Source organism: Abramis brama (genome assembly GCF_963993115.1).
Source record: "Abramis brama genome assembly, chromosome: 1".
NCBI classification, from domain to species: domain Eukaryota; kingdom Metazoa; phylum Chordata; class Actinopteri; order Cypriniformes; family Leuciscidae; genus Abramis; species Abramis brama.
This window is the reverse complement of record NC_139963.1, coordinates 6,515,490-6,533,453: the sequence shown is the minus strand read 5'-3', so window position 1 is coordinate 6,533,453 and position 17,964 is coordinate 6,515,490. Positions and strand designations below refer to the sequence as shown.

General features: G+C 36.4%; 2 protein-coding genes and 1 long non-coding RNA gene across 3 annotated transcripts in view; 2 read left to right on the top strand and 1 right to left on the bottom strand.

Annotated features, from left to right (window-relative positions):
* LOC311079881 (uncharacterized protein) overlaps positions 1–17,964 on the bottom strand; it is a 518,544-nt gene that overhangs the window by 452,811 nt on the left and 47,769 nt on the right. The gene's annotated exons all lie outside the window — the stretch shown is intronic.
* Positions 1–17,964, top strand: part of LOC311079655 (NACHT, LRR and PYD domains-containing protein 3-like) — a 49,952-nt gene that overhangs the window by 26,491 nt on the left and 5,497 nt on the right.
* Positions 2,829–4,070, top strand: LOC311080030. The gene is made up of 2 exons (XR_014605502.1): positions 2,829–3,463; positions 3,538–4,070. It is a non-coding gene; the product is annotated as an uncharacterized lncRNA (long non-coding RNA).

The following is a 17,964-nucleotide window of genomic DNA, read 5'->3' as shown; positions in this document are numbered from 1 at the left end:
CCAAGCAGTCCTGACAAAGCATCCAGATGAGTTGTTAGTGAGAATGTGTTGAGAAAATAATGTATAGACTCTGATACTATAGAAGCTGTAGAAACCTCACAAAGACATAGAACTGGAACTTCCTCCTTCATTTCACAACATACTCTTTAAGAGACCCCCATCTTACACCGATCACCCAAACAGATAACCTTCTCGAACATGTCTGTGAACCCATTTATGACACGGCGCGTGTGTGAGAGAGGCTATTTTATATATATATATTTAAAACTTTATTTCACAGTCAATTTACAAATAAATAAAATACAAAAATTAAATCCCCCATAAAAGTACAGAGAAAATGTTATTATAACAGCACTGCATTTCAAAAGATGTCATATTGTTCATTACTATAATGTTAAAGATCAACAACAATCCTAGACATAAACGCATGAACAGCCACAATTGTTGTTTTGGAAAGCAATTTTCAGACTTTTTCTTTTTTTTCACCCATCCAAGCATTTGCCTTCAGACAGTATCACTTATCACATTTATTAAAAACTGTGACAAAGCATTTTTAATCATGTATAACCAATCACACACGTTTCTGTTGAGTTTATGAGTGTGATGGCCAGTCAGTGGTGTTCAGATTAGTCATCGCTGAACTGAAGTGCGCGCTTTCTCTGGCTGAATTCTGACTGAAACTCGAGAATTATCCCATCATAAACAACAAAGTGTCAGATTTCTGTCACTTCTGTCTAGTTCAATTATTGGTTTTGTGACAGAGCTCTGACACTCTCGGTTTTGTCTCGTCTTTGTCTGAGTGCACGGTTACGAGCGAGCTTGAGCCGTAGACTATGGCAAGCCAAAGTATTCATAAACGCCTGGTCAGGCGTCTGATTGCACACTGACACGTCAAAAAGCGTGCGTTTCGACACCCAAACGCGTGATTTGCCATAAAAGCGTGAGTTCTTAACGTGCACTTTGGGGTCACCAAAAAACGTTTTTGACACGTGTTTATCGTAACAAAAATGGGCGTCGAAAACATGTGTTTTGAGTAGGACAAAACGCACATTATGAACGTGTAAACAGGTAAACCAAACAGGCAGTGCAAACGTGTGTGAAGTGTCCAAACAGGCGAAAAGAACGTGCTTGTTCCCTATAGTGTTCTCGAAATCGCTCGGCGAAGGCGTCATTGCTCAAGTCTGTCATGCTTTTGTCCCTGTATGTGGTTTAGGACTCTTGTATTATCATTAAAAATTAAAGTTAATCATTAATCATTTTATACATTTGGATTATTTAAATAAATATGTAATTGCAATCAAGTATTTTCTTTTAGTGGCAACTTATGTGGCATTATTGCAATAAGAAGACACTTCAAAAACAAAAAAATCTAAACTTTGACAAAAATACTGATTTAATGTATTTTAAAATGATTAACTATATATTCATAACAAAAGCTGTTAGAAGAGCAGTTAGTCACATCCAGAAAAATGAATGGATCTCTATGGGGCAATTACACTTTCTGGCTAAAACTATATTATCTGCAAAACAAATTCTGACCAGATGGCATCAATTATGCATCTATCAAATAGATCAATATCCAGAAACAACTCATATTTAATTTTGATCATTATTAATGAATGTGGTTTTTCTTTCTTAAAAATGTAATATTTCATATGCATGCTAATGGTGTAGCTGAGGAGTTTTGCAGTAAATAGGTAGGCTACAAAAGTACTTCAGATCTCCCAAAACACAGCATTAATGTATAGATGAGAAGTAAACAAAACAATTATATATTTGTATTATTAAAAATGAGCAGTACGACAACTGTTTCTCCACAGCAATGTACATTCTGGTCCAACCAAGTCTAGCAAGGAAACACTGGCAATATGCGAGAGATCTCTTGAGATTCTTTGTGCTACAGTGCAGAGAACTGTGGAGAAGCTTTCCTTGTGTACAATGTCCAGCAGATGCTCACTATTGCAGATGTTGGGGGATGGTGGTGTGTGTGTGTGTGTGTGTGTGTGTGTTTGTCTGTGCACATTTAACATTGTGCTTGTAGTATAGTGTTGCATCATCATTTCTGTGTTTTTCATGACAAGTTATCGGTTTTATGGTTTAGTGGGGCATTATGTATCCTATATGGGGTCAAAAAAGACCCCGAACATCTGGAGCGTGACTTTAACAACATACAGCCAGATATTGCATTTATTTATTTATTTATTTATTTATTCAAACCTTGTTTAGGGCTGTCCAATAGCACATAACTGTGACAAGCCGTTTTACATTTCCGTGATTGGAATAATAGCTGGGTAAACTTAGTGGCATGGGAGGCCAGAGCAAATTAATTTACCATTTTATCTAATAGTGAAAGAACAAATCCACTATTGAATTCCCACGATTTTTTCAATATAAAATAAAAATAGAGAAATGTATTAAGGCAGCCAGAATAGAGAAACGTCAAATTTACTGTCACTCCCTCGGCAGCGCTATTAGAAACACCAGTTACTGTTACTTTATTTATTTATTTAGTCATTTTATGTCAGGGCAGAATAACACAAGTAAATGTATACATTAAATTTATCAAAAAATAAGAAAATATATGAACTGTATGAAGTTATATAGTTTTTAAATTCTCACTGAAAGAGCGAGGCAGAGTGTGTGTAAGCTGTGGTGGATCGCCACAGTAAAGTTACAGGTACGGGGGGGTTGTGAGGTTTTGTGCTCGTGCACGGCTGCACACGAAGTCGGAGCTGGCTCAAAACCTCACAACACCCTCCCCCTGTCGGTGATTGGTTGGAACACTATTTGTTTTGGTTTTGAGTGGTTAGTGTTTTTGTGTGCAGATCTCAGAGCCTAGGCTGCCTACAGAGATGCGTTTTTTTGACGGCATGCTTATGGGGCGGGCAGCTAGCGGATCGTTAGGAAAGATTAGATGAATGTGACTTTTTTTTTTTTGGGCTTGAAATCACTGATACAACCTTTAAGAAAATACATTAAATGTTATTAAAATTAAGGATGAACTATAACTTCATGAATAAAATGAGCATGGACCTCAACCTGTCCTGTCAGCAGAGTGTCCTGTGTCATAAAGGGCTTTGAAATAAACACACAAACTACACACTGAACACACATGCTAAACCATCTCATTAAACACAGATTAATGTCTTGTTGCTAACGTTACCGTTAACCGCTTTCACACACGCACACAATATAAAATACACAATGATAAATATAAAATCCAATACACAATACCTATATAAAACACTATTATTTACACGATTACTACTGAAAGAACTGCTATTAACTGCACATTCACTATATAAAATTCACTGGAGGAAAAAGTTTGCGTGGCCGTCGTCAGATTTGGAAGTCGCTCAAAAGGCTCTTTCGCGGTTGTGGCTTCAGTCGACTTCAGTGAGGCGCGGTGGTTTATGGGATGAGTAGTTCCTTCGCTCGGAAATGAAAATATGTACACAGTCTTGTACCTTTGACTTTTTTTGGATTTTCTCTTCATTTTTTCGCTCGAAATGATATGTTGTATGCTTATGAGTTCAGCCGTAGCTGGTTATCCTCAGACATGCTCTAAAACTCTTTAGATACGGATTTTCCCAAAACGTCAATGGGAGAAATGAATGGGAAATTTACTTCCGGCACCTAAGCGCTCTCGGGCTGTGGGCGGGGCTGTGATGCTCTATTGTGGTTGCGGTGTGTCACGTGACTAGCAATGACGCGTCACCATGGAAACAATAAAGTGATACGCTCTAAATAACGGTCGCCTTTGATAAAATAGCGAATAAGATTAGTCTTTTTTTTTTGTGTCAATTTTGTTTGTTCTTTTTGCATGCAGTTTGCAAAGTGACAAAATGAAGCAACGCACAACTAGCACAACTTATTTTATTTTAATTCGATGTTATCATAGGCAAAACACAATTGCTTTATTATTATTATTTACTTTTGAACAAAGTCTTATTTCATGCAAAGTGATAATATAATTGCACTTTTATTTTCTCTATTTGAAAGTTTGTAATGCTGTTATTTGATTTTGTTTTTAAAATGTGATGTTAATAAAATACATTGTATTAACCCTTTCTTACCTCCAAAGTGGAGAATGCCAGAAAAAGTTTGAGAAACGCTGCTCTAAACCACTGCTCTATATAGAGTGACTGGATCGCTCATGACTCATAAACAGTGAAGCCACCGCGCCGCCATATTGGTATTCTCTAGTGAGTTCACGCCTTCTATTGAATCAATAGGAAATTTTATGATTTGACTGAGAAAACATTGCCTAACGAGACACCGTTTTTAAATCTAAAGTCTCCCTGTACATTTTTACAACGCAAACATCCTAAGCATTTAAATGGGTATTTGTTTAAAGTCGGAAATTTTTCCTGCTTATTAAAAAACGGCAATTTCTTTGCAAAAGGAATAAAAAACTGTACGAGAACACTTTCTTCGTCACGCTGTTTACGAGGGAAAAGAAAAGACAAACAATAAACATTAACTAACTGGTAAAAGCCAGCCCCAAAAAGAAAGAAACAGTCAGTTCACAAACATAAAAAATAATAAGAATACACAAAGAAAAACAATTCAATTTCAAAAACAATTTCACTCTCGTTTTGGAACTCAAAATAAACTTAAACAAAAGAAAAATAAATTATATTACGTACAAAATATGCAAAAATGAGCACTAGACAAAATAAAGAAAAATCTCAATTACAATTCGGAGCAAACCAAGAGACAAATCAAAATGAAACAAACATGCCACGGTCGGCCGCACACTCCAAGAGCAGAGCAAGCCAGCGAGAAAACAGCCACGCTTCCACTTTAATTCTCACACTGCGGCGAGCAATCGTCCCGGTGTTACGGATCAACTGGGGATGCGCGCGTGCACGCAGATAGTTTTACCTGGATTTCCAGCAGATGTTGAACGCCGGTGACAGATTCGTCACAGCGAATCTTTCACTGAGCAGATTTAAAAGCTTTCCACGTTATTGGTAAATGTTTGTATCATATTAGGACACTGTTGTTTACTCTGTCGCTGCTCCGCTGAATGTTTCAGACGCATTTAAGGGAAGTTTTAATGTGTTTTAATTTCACGACACAGACCACGCCCACATTATTTTGTTACATTCGTTTCAATGAAATAGAATATCTGACAACAACTGTAAGTAGATTAAATAAATTATGCTATTGACATTGTGTCTTTGCAGTGCGTGTGTATTCGCAGATTATTGTTATGATGCCAATTTGTGGCTTAATTTAAATTGAGCAGCAATACTGCTGTGGTAAAAGGGATGTCAAACATGTATTTATTATTTATTTTAATGTTACTGAGGAATGAGTTAAAGCATAAAGCATACAGTAGGCTACACTCCATAAATGTCCCTAAAGAGTGTTGAAAATTGAGAAGCCATAGCTTATGGATCCAGTGAATTACCCACAGCATTTATTCAGAGGAATGTTCAACAAACATATTTATTAGCTAACAGGTATGAAAGCAACAATAACAAAAGGAAGGAAAAAAAAAAAAGGAAAAAAATAGGCAAATGTGCATGCATGCAGGACAGACGTATTTGCCAACAGTGGGAGATCTGACCACACAGTCCCACCTTCAACATCCTGAACATTCAATCTAAAGAAGAACAAACTATAGAATAAGTCACATGTTAATGAAGAACAGTTACTTGTTTTGCAATGTATATGTATAAATTTTTCTTAGCCATTGGCCAGTTTGGCCTTCATACCTATGCTGCTCTCCATCTAATATAATCATGTTATATTAGTAAATAAGTGTCACAGTTGTATTATCTTTTTAAGAACAATTTAACACACCATCACCCTTCATTGTGAAATGTTCACATCTCCTTCTTTATATAATCACGCTCCTTTCTTGAGCAGCGATCGGGGTGTTGGTTATCCTGCAAAGTTTTTGATCTGTCTAACTTTAATTGCGTCCATTTGCTGTGGCAGTATATGGCCTAACAACGACACTTAATTTATAGACCTTTTAATCTGTTCCTAACGGTTAGCAGACGACAATAATGAAAGCACATGATGTGATGAATAACAAGTAAAGAGAATATGTTAATGAGATTCATGGTACCAGTCAAATGAAGAGAACTGGCATAATTTAAATGTATATTACATAAAAAGATTGTGTCATATTTCTTTTGTTAAAGAGGTCAGCAAAAAAGTAAACAATAAAGCATTTCCTATTGTTTTAGAGAGCTAGGGTCATGCTAATCGTGTGAGGTGACAAATGATTAAGAGGTTAGTGATGTAGGCCTATGAGAATATTAGCCATAGAGAATATCAGTATATATTTGTAATAATTCATTATCACTATATCATATGTTTTGCTTATTTCAGTAATACAATTTGTGGTTGCCTCTCAGTGTTTTTCACATGACTTTAATCACTAAAGACAAAGTGTTCTCTACATGTCCAATACAAGACATTAGATACACAACATTCAAGTTCATGCTCCTACTGAGCATAATGTACATGTACACATGTGGCAGACGCTTTTATCCAAAGCAACTTACATTGCATTTCAAGGTACACATTTACATTCTTATCAGTTCTTGCTTTCCCTGGGAATCGAACCCATGGACTTGACGTTGCAAGCACCAACGTTCTACTGTTTGAGCTACAGGAAAACTCGACACAATGTACAATTCAATATTACTATATTTGCTATATAGAATTGTTCCGAAAGAAGAAGAGTCAAAATTAGTTTTTATTTATTTTATTTTATTTTATTTTTTATAAATCTGTTGAAAATGTTACAAGTTCATGAGATAATTAACTTCATGACCCTATAAGCATAGCTGCTTTATGTCCATGGAAAAGGATACGGAGGCGTCAGAGCTGGTTAAGAAAAGAGATCTTAATATAATCAGCAGAGTAAAATAAGCTGATAAGTGTTTTTATATAAAAAATAATAATCCATTATAAAATTAGGCTATATGCAGATCAATAAATGCAACTGGAAAAAAATGTAAATGACTTTGCAATTTATGTTTCTTTTAGGTAGTCTAGCTACTTTAATTTAATCTACATCTGTTGTTATTTGTGATTAGAACTCATGACAACACACTACAGAAAATATGATACACTAATGTTGAGAAGAAGATTCTTACACGTCTTCTGAAGTGCGCGGACAAGTCTGTTCATCCAATGAAACCGAATGCCCCATGTTAACATAGGCGTGGTTTCTGAGCTTGACACTAAAGTATGTTAAACTTATTTGAAGTTGCGTCAAATACGCAGGAATATACACTTCAAAAACAAATCGCTTTATTATGCATACCAGTGTGTATACAACTGGTGAAACATACGTTTTTAATCATGGATCCGTGAAAAATGGCTGCGACGAATCTGTAGCCGTCTGGAAATCCAGGTAAAACTATGACGAGTGGATAATGCCTTTTCTAAGTCTACACTGAAGAAGGCGAAGGAGCAGTCTACCCTTCCGTCGCCGTCAGCCCGTGTCTATTTTTGAATGGGATTGATAGAGACGTCAGACGACAGACCGGCGGCGACGTCACGGCGATGTCACAGTAGTAAAGTATCCTTACGGCGACGTGGCGACGGCGTACGTGAGAAATGTATAAAAAATCATAACGTCTGAACCAGGCACGTCGCCTAATAAGACGCCTGATACACACGTCGTCCCTCAGTACGTCGCCTAATAAGACGCCTGATACACACGTCGTCCCTCAGTACGTCGCCTAATAAGACGCCTGATACACACGTCGTCCCAATATTATAACGTTATTTTTCCCATGTTGATAATGAAAAGTGAATAGCATGAGTAAGATTGGATTTGCAATAGGCTATATTGGGAGACATGATTTTGACGACTTAATAAGTTTTGTTTTGCAGGACGCCTTTCTTTAAAGTGAATTTTGTTTAATTGTATCTTAATTTTAAGCAATTTGTCATCAAGCAATTGCATGGATTTAATAAAAAAAGAAGCGAATATTCCATAAACAGGCTAACTTGTTGGTCTTTCTACAGCAGTGTTTCAATAAATGGTCTATCTTTTCTAGACAGAAAAGTTAACAACAAAGTAATAAAAAATATTTTATGTGCAAAATCTATCCCTGCCTACAGATGGTTCCCCTTGTATGAAAATATTAATTGGAATAGAGCATGGAGTAACCCACATACATTTTTAAATTACAAACAAAGTAAAAGAAATATAATTTAAAATTATTCACCATTACCCCTGTAACAAGATTATCTCTAAATTTATCCCGTAGACGAAAAATGCAGCTTTTGCTTTATGGAAACGGAAACGTTAGACCATTTATTAGTTGTTCACAGCTCTTCTCTGTGGAATGATATACAATGTTTCATTAATGGACAACTTGGCTCAAACATTTATCTAATTTTGATATCTTCTTTTACTTTTCTGACTCAAACTTCTCTGTACAATATATAGTCAACTTAATAATTTTGCTTGGAAAATTCTTTATTCATAAATCGAAGTTTATGAAAAACCTACGATGATGCATTGCTGCACATACATATTATTTTTTTCCACTCAATTATGTCGTAGCGAGATCTTATGTCGTTTTAACTACATCTTTTTCTCGTAATAACGAGATCTTATGTCGTTAAAACGACATATTTTCTTGGCTTTATAAGGACATGTGTAGTCATGTCTTTATCCACATAAAATTGATAACCAATCATGTCTTTATCATACGTTCAAAAAGCTGAAGAAATAGCAGCCCCCAACGGACATTCATGTTTAAAGATCAAATTCTGTACACACCATTAATAGCAGATGAGCCCAGAATACGAACATTGTGTTTAATTGCACATTAGGCTATAAGCGTTTTCCTCATAGAATAAAGAAAAAGCTTAATGTGGCTTAATAGGCTATAGTGATAAAGATCAAATGCTGTACTCACCTTATTAATAAACCATACTATCCTACAGAAAAGCAGATGTGCCCAGAATATGAACGCAATGCATTTAATTATACGTTAGCGTTTTCCGATAGAAACCCTTTAAAGAAAATAAAGGTGGCTCTTAACGTGTCTTTCGAGGATGGCATTGTGGTGCACAACAAATCCTTTAAATGGTATTCAATGCAAAACAAAAATGAAAAATAAAAGTAGCCAATAAAATAAACAAATTATTGTGGCATTAATTAGCCCACAAACAATATTTATTTTAAAGACTAAACGAATTTGTTCACCAGCGTTGGGCGTTTATCTGTATAGGCGTTTCAGCCGTCCTTTTCAAACTGGCGCAATAAAATGCAACAGAATTAGATTTGTTAAACATGAAGAGGACTTATCAGTCTGGAATGGCCGCTCGCTCCAACGTTAACCTAGATTATTATCATTATATTATCGCTATTATTAAGGGCATATCCAAGTGTTTGTGCGGAGTGTGGAGCGCGCACTGCATGACATGGACGCGCCGGTGCCATTACTCCCATTTTCCTATCAACAGTGGAAACAACTTAAAATACTCCATCATTTCTGGTCATACAGAAAAGAATAATACATCAGTCGCAACTACTTTTATTTGTGTAAACTCACAACAATAAGAAAACGTTGTGCTTTTGTAAAATAAAAGAAAACGAACAGGGCGCGCTTTCATGAATTGGAGCGCGTCTCAAAAATGAACTAAAAAACAGTGTATAGGCTATAGACAAGCCTCACAGACATGAGAAATATAACTATCTATATAAAGTTTATTAAAAAAAATGTCCACCAACGAAAAAAAACTCCAATCGAAAGCAAATACGGTAGGCTACCATCTGATTATGTGATCCTGTCCGTATGAAAGGCGCATAGGCTACATTACAGCGGAGATGTACGGAGATATGTTTGCAGGCAGCCTACACTGATTTAGAAAAGACTATTCATTAATAAACAATTAAAATGCTTCATTATTTTTTTCAGACACATTTATTATATCATTAGCCTACTTTTGCCGGTGCTTTGCGGCAAGTTTTATGCATGCGCTTAAGCGCGGGGTATATAAAGCCATACACCCAGGATTGAATATAAACGTGTGATTAGTCCTAATTGCTTAAATGAATGACTACTAGTCTAGAAAAATCCTTTAGTCTATGGCAACTCTAATCAATAGCCTACATTTAATATTTGACATTATTTAATTAGTAATTAGTATCCAGCTCTTTACATTAAATTAGTTGAGTTGGCATAATTAGTTAATGAACAAATACAATAATAAAATAAAGTTTAAATTAAGATACTACCGATACTACCGAAGATACTATTTCTATATAGCATTGCTTATTCCACCACACAAAGGACTGTTTATAAGGTGACAATCCGTTATACATGTGAAGATTGTATGGCTGTATCTTGAAGTTTTTTGTATTGTATCTTCTGTTATATAGATGAAGATTGACATTTCGTTAATTAAACAAAATAAGAACACAATGTTGTAAAAAATAAACAACTTAGGCTATGTTCTTCTGTTAGCCTAGATGTGTTTTGACTACTTTTTGTTTAATTATATCTCTAGGTAATGAAGATATGTCTATTAACAAAAATAAATCTTAGGCTATATATAATATATTAGCCTATATAAAAAAAAACTTATAGGCCTATATAAAATATATTTTAAAAAAGGGCCTCGATGATTCATTTTGCCTGATTTGGGGCCTTAAGCTTTTTGAACGTATAAAGTGTGATAAAGGCGCGATAGGCTGTCAATTTTATGTGGATAAAGGCATATTTTGTACATGACTACACGTGTCCTTATAAAGGCCAAAAAAGTGTCGTTTTAACGACATAGCATCTCGTTATTACGAGAAAAAGATGTCGTTTTAATGACATAAGATCACGTTATTACGAGAAAAGATGTGGTTTTAACGACATAAGATCTCGTTATTACGAGAAAAGATGACTTTAAAACGACATAAGATCTCGTTATTACGAGAAAAGATGACTTTAAAACGACATAAGATCTCGTTATTACGACATAATTGAGGGTAAAAAAAAAATAAAATCTATGTGGCAGCAATGCGTCGTCCCCGTACTGCTCTTGATGTAAAGTGTAACAATTATTGTTAGCCCTCTTGCGCCCTCTGTTGGCATTTGTACATAATATACATATGTTCATTGTTTATATATTTCTTCATGTATTTTAATAGTGTTGTTAAATAAAGTAAAATAATTAATTACTTTTGATAGCCTACTTTTTTTGAACCAATTATATTGCCTCATTTGTAATATGTATTTATGTCATACTTAAGGCTATTGTTCACTTCAGATCTATCTTTATGACCAAAAAATATATAAATAAAATAGTCAACACTGACAGCCCTATTTTGAACATTTGAACATGAACCTACATTGTTTTGCATTTTGTGACTAAAAGACTATTTCCCTGTCTTATATTTTTTCATTGTTGATTTCTTGAAAATAATAAGCTATTAAAATACTTTCTTGTCACCTTCTCCTGTAAACAATATCGTGAATAGTTTCATATTGTGTATTCGCCCATTATGGTCAACTGTGGTAATTAAAATTATTACCACCTTTCAAAAGTAAAAACTCAGAATGACACATTCCAGAATATTATGTTTATAGATAATGAATTTATCTTTAAAGTTGTTGTTAATAATTGTGCAAAAAGTTGTGACTTTGATGGTGTATAATTTGCATAGTCCTCATATCCAGTATAGAAAGTGAGTGAATTATTAAAAAAAAATACTCCTAAACCATTCAGAGATGACATTAATGAGATACACAACTTCGTATACAATACAAAATTCGTATCAATGATATTTTCAATGTCATCAGAACACAAGAAAAGAATTATTGATTAGAAAGATAACAAAGGAAAGATAAGAAAAGCTAGGGGGAAAATAGATATTAATTTATTGTGATACGACGTTGGAGTTGGTGTCACGCGTCTGTGATGAGACGTGCTGTGGTGCGACGTTGGTGTCACACGTTGGTGTCACACGTTGGTGTCACGCCTCTGTGGTGCGGCGTACTTCTGTCACGTAAAAGTACACGACTGTCGACTTCGGTAAGTTATCCGTGGCACTATCCACTCGCCATACAAAACTATCTGCGTGCACGCGCGTTCCCCCAGTTAACATGATCCCCAGTTGATCCGTAACACCGGCTCGCTGTTATGCAAGTTCAAGTTCGCTCCAACAAAAAGACGACCAAAATAAGCCCAGGCAAGACAGCAGTGCGTTACATCAACAGACGCGCATCTCGTCCCGCAATATAGAGGTGAAACCCTTGCTCCTTTCACTCAATCGGAAATGTTCTCAGCGCAGCACTATGTGTATTCGCTGGCCTCAACATCTGCTTGGAGCCGGTGTGTTATTCACCACACCGAGAGAGAGAGAGAGAGAGAGAGAGAGAGAGAGAGAGGGGCCGCGCGCGCACTCTCACCATCTTCAGACACGAGCGCTGTATCTCTCTCCCTCGCGCATATCAACATCAATTAAAACGATAGTTAAAGGTCGGAAGATCGATTGTGTTTTATAGATTAGTAGTTTGTTCAAATAAAGTGTTTGATTAGTTAGCAAGTACATGTTCAGGAAATGCATAATACAAATTGTATGAGTTAATGTAAGTAACGACCCAGCAAACACAGAACGTTGGCACAACGTACCCGACCTTCTAACAACGTTTTAGCAACATGGCCAAAAGGTTGCTATAAATACGTTGTGTGGTGAAGGTTGTTACAGCGTTGTCACAATGTTGACATTAAACCACCGTTCAGGGCCATTGCTTAAGGTTGTGCCAACGGTGTCTTGACAACCACTGGACTACATACTCGTCACTGCCCTGAAGCGCGAAAATCAGCCTTTTAAATCTCAACCGCCCGTTGGGCTCATGGTGTTGTCTCGTTCTTCATCGAGCAAGGATACGTGAGTATTGCGTGAGTATAAGCTCGGTTTGAAGCTGTCAAATGGTGACGCTATTGGACACTTGTGATTTAATGCTGCTCTGAAGTGTTTCTACATCATTTTACACTTGTATGTTTCACTGCGTGCTGGCAGTTTACAACGTCATGAGCGATCCAGTCATTACATAGATCAGTGCTCTAAACTGTCCAGGTGTGTGTGTGTGTGTGTGTGTCAGTGCTCTAAACTGTCCAGGTGTGTGTGTGTGTGTGTGTCAGTGCTCTAAACTGTCCAGGTGTGTGTGTGTCAGTGCTCTAAACTGTCCAGGTTTGTGTGTGTGTGTGTGTGTCAGTGCTCTAAACTGTCCAGGTGTGTGTGTGTGTGTGTGTCAGTGCTCTAAACTGTCCAGGTGTGTGTGTGCGCGTGCGCGTGTGTGTGTGTCAGTGCTCTAAACTGTCCAGATGTGTGTGTGTGTGTGTGTGTGTGTGTCAGTGCTCTAAACTGTCCAGATGTGTGTGTGTGTGTGTGTGTGTGTGTGTGTGTGTGTGTCAGTGCTCTAAACTGTCCAGATGTGTGTGTGTGTGTGTGTGTGTGTGTGAGAGAGAGAGATGTTGAATTTTGTATGATTGTGAGAGTGTATTGTTGAGATAGATGTACATTTACATTTACTTTTAAACACACTTACAAATGAAGAGAGCAATAAAAGCAATTAAACTAACAATAGCACAACAATATGCGAGTGCTAAGCTGTGTCTGACCCTTCCCAGTTTAGTCTGACAGAAAAGAAAAAAGAAACAAAAAAGATTTCTGAAGGATTTTACTCATTATATTTCATGGTAAAGGTTAGAGAGAGAGAGAGAGAGAGAGAGAGTGTGGGGACATGCAACAAATGCTATTTTTTTTAGTGTTCTAGGTAGTTTTTATTAATGTGTTTAATTAGCCTATACATTTTAAATTTGCAGTTAGCCTTATCTGTGGGACACGTTGCTTAATAATAAAATGTATTTTAGAGTTCATTTTCTTTCTTTTTTTGAACTTTTCTTTTATTTCCTATTATCAAGTGCAGTCATACAGTATGTCACGAATTAACATTTTGATGGTACAATATTGATGGTGCAGTAAAGTGTCAAGGGCAAGTCTACAAATAGAATAGCAGTCCATAGATGTCTTCCATCCTAACAAAAATACATGTGAGGGGAAAGATCCTTATCTCTGCAAGTGCAATACCACATATACATTTGGAAGATAGTACAGAATTTTTTTACAATACAAATGACCATTGGTAAATAAATGATAAATAAGTAAAATAAAAGTAAGAAAAATATAGTCTGCATAATAGTCATATCAAATTAAAATGTTGGGCAATGGAGGACCATTTATTAAGGAATACATCTGCTTTCAGTTGTAAGTATGCTGTTGTATGCTCCATGTTATAAACATCTTGGATTCTCTCCCTCCATTGTGCAACCGTTGGAGGGTGTGGCTTCAGCCAGGAGGCTGTGATTACCTTATTCGCTATTAAAAGAAGGATTCTCAGCAAACATGTTTGGTTATTCTCTTCAAGGTCAACTGGCAGTATCCCCAGCACAAAGTATGATGGTTCAAGAGGTAGATCAATACAAAGACATTTTTTTATTTCTTTTTGTACATTTTGCCAATATTCTGTTATCTTTGGGCAGTCCCAAAATATATGAGTATGATCTCCCACCAAGCCACAACCCCTCCAACAGCCGTCTGAATTGTTACTCCATTTTGATGTTATGAATGGAGTTCTAAAATATCTCATTTTAATTATCCATCCAAATTCCTTCCAGTTAGGACTACTGGTTACCCTGTGTCCTTGACTGCATGAAGTTTCCCACTGCTTATCTGTAATTATTGTGTTCATTTCTAATTCCCATTTTTCTTTAATATCTAAATTATTTCCTTTAAATTCTTCCTGCAATATTTTGTAAATATGTGAAATAAATTTTGACTTCACTATTCCTTCTGTTATTGATATGAAGAAGCACTCTATTTTTGTTGGTAGAGAGCAGAGCCTTTCCTGTTCTTGATGATTTTGGAGGTAATGTCTAATTTGTAAATAAATACCTAAAAAAATCTTGTTTTGGTAAATCATATTTCTCTTTGAGCTGTTCAAATGATTTCAAGGCTGCTCCTTCAAACAATTGGTCCAAAACCACTAGACCCCTTTCTGTCCATTTCAGGAAACCCTTGTCCAGCCTAGCTGGGGAGAACTCACAATTGTTTGCTATCCTTATAGCTCTGGAAATAGTCATGGGAAGTTGTAGTTTTTTCCTCACAATTGACCATATTTTTAAGGTGTTTTTACTCCATACATTAGTAATCTTATTCTTCCCCCATATGTCTTGGTTTAGGAATGGGATTGAATCTAATGGGAAATTTGGGCATTCACTCTGCTCCATTCCAACCCATATAGTGTCAGTATCTTGGGACATCCACGCAACCATTGATCTCAGTTGGGCTGCCCAATAGTATGTTTTAAAGCTAGTCAAGTCCAGGCCTCCATTTTCCTTTGGGCAAAATAGTCTTTTAAATTTAAGTCTGGGTCGCTTTCCTTGCCAAATAAATTTGGATAGCCATTTATCTAATGTAGTAAAGGTGGAGGCAGGAACATATATAGGTAGTGATTGGAAGAGAAAGAGCAACCTTGGTAAAATGTTCATTCTTATAGTTTCTATTCTTCCTATCAGGGAGAGTGGAAGAATTTCCCATCTAGTAAAGTCCGCTTTTATGTTGCCCAACAATTTACCGTAATTGGCTTTAAACAGTTTTGATAGGCCTGTCGTTATGAAAATTCCCAAATATCTAAATCCTTGCGACCAGTGGAAATCAAGCCTTTCTGATAATTAGGTTGGCCGATGTCCAACTAGCATCATTGCCTCAGACTTCGATTGGTTGATTTGATAACCAGAGAGTTCTCCATATTTTTTTAAGGTGTCTAGCAGTGCAGGGACAGAAAGCACTGGATCCCTTATATAGGTCAGGATATCGTCTGCATAAAGAGATACCTTGTGCTCCTTATTTCCCATGTCTTTTATGCCTTTTATTTCCTCATTCTGTCTTATAGATGCTGCCAAGGGTTCAATATTTATAGCAAAGAGCAGAGGGCTAAGACAGTCCCCTTGCCTCACCCCCCTCTGTAGATCAAAGAACTCAGAACAGCATCCGTTTACCCTGACACGAGATTTTGGATTTCTGTAAATAACTCTGACCCAATCAACAAATTTTGGGTGGAATCCCATTACTGATAGCGTTTTGTATAAAAAGTCCCAATTTACAGTGTCAAATGCTTTCTGTGCATCAAAGCTTATTAACATTGATGTTTGTTTGTCTCTTTTAGCACAAGTAATTATGTTTAGGGTTCTTCTTATATTGTTGGCACCCTGTCTGTTAGGAATAAATCCTGTTTGATCTGGCTTAATCAGAGTAGTAATATGTTTTTGAACTCTATGTGCTAAAATACTTGTCAGTATTTTCTGATCATTGCATATCAGGCTGATGGGTCTATATCCTTAACAGTGTTTGGGTCTTTCCCTTCTTTATGAATCACAGATATAATAGCCTGTGACCATGTCTCCGGAGGGTTGTTCTTAGAGAGGGAGTATCTAAACACCTTGGTTATTTATGAAGCATTTGTAAAATTCTCCAGGAAGCCCATCGACTCCTGGAGATTTGTTGCTTTTCAATCTTTTTATAGCCTCTCTTATTTCTGTTTCTGTAATTGGTGTTATCATCTGTTTAGATGTTTCTTCTGATAATGTGGGGAGATTTAAACCAGTGAGGAAAGTATCAGTATCCTTTCCTGATGTTTGTAATCTTGGTTCTTTGTATAAGTTTTGGTAGAATGATGCAAAGGCATCTGCTACCTCTTTGGGTTGAGATACTGTTCTACTCAGTGTAGGATGACAAACCTTGCATACAGTACGATTAGCTTGAGCTTTACGAAGTTGAAATGCTAGAAGGCGGCTAGCTTTATTCCCCATCTCGTAATATCTCTGTTTAGAAAATCTTAAAGCCCCTTCCGCTTTATATGACAGGAGTTTGTCTAAGGCTTTTCTTGTCTCCTTAAGTTCTGTAGCAATGTTGCTCAATCTTGTGGTTTTGTGTTGTGTCTCTAAAAGCTTTATTTTATTTTCCAGATTTAGTTGTTCCTTAAGTCGCTGTCTTTTTATTTTTGATGATATCTGTATTATTTTTCCTCTCATAACTGCTTTTGCTCCCTCCCACAGAATTGAAGGATCAACTTCACCATTATCATTGATCTCAAAATATTCTTTTATGGTTTTGCTTAACTCTTCTACTATTTCAGACTTATTCAGCAGTGATACGTTTAACCTCCAATATCTGAAAAAAGAGTGCATGCCTAGATCTACTTTCAGCACAATAGGTGCATGATCACTCAGAGTTATAGGTTCAATGAAACAGTCTGTTACTTTATGCATGTATTGTTGGGGGAGACAGAAAAAATCAATCCTTGAGTAACTATTGTGGACATTAGAGAAGAAACTGAAATCTTTTCCTTTTGGGTTTTTAGCTCTCCATGGGTCAGTAAGACCCAGTTCGGACATAAAGTTATTTAAGGTTTTTGTTTTGGAGCACTGAGATCCCTTCTCAGTGGGCATCCTATCCAGTTTCCCATCCTGCACTGCATTAAAGTCCCCTCCTATTATTAATACCCCTTTTACATTGCCTGCAATGATGTTAGCGATCTCTCTAAAGAACATTAGATCATACTCGTTTGGGGCATATACATTTAGTATGGATACCTCGTTTCCTCCAGCAGTCCCAACCACCATAACAAAACGACCTGATTTATCCTGTATCACCTTCTCTGCATTAAAGGCCAAGTTTCTGTTGATTAAAATAGCCACCCCTCTTTTTTCCCATTTGAGGCACTATATACTAAATTAACCCATTCCCTTCTTAATTTTATATGCTCACTCTCTGATAAGTGGGTTTCTTGTAATAATGCAATTGAGCATTGCATTTTTTTGAGCTGATTGAATATTATCTTCCTTTTGATAGTATGGTTTAATCCACGGACATTATAGCTTACTACAATCAGTTTATCCATGTGGATAACAGTA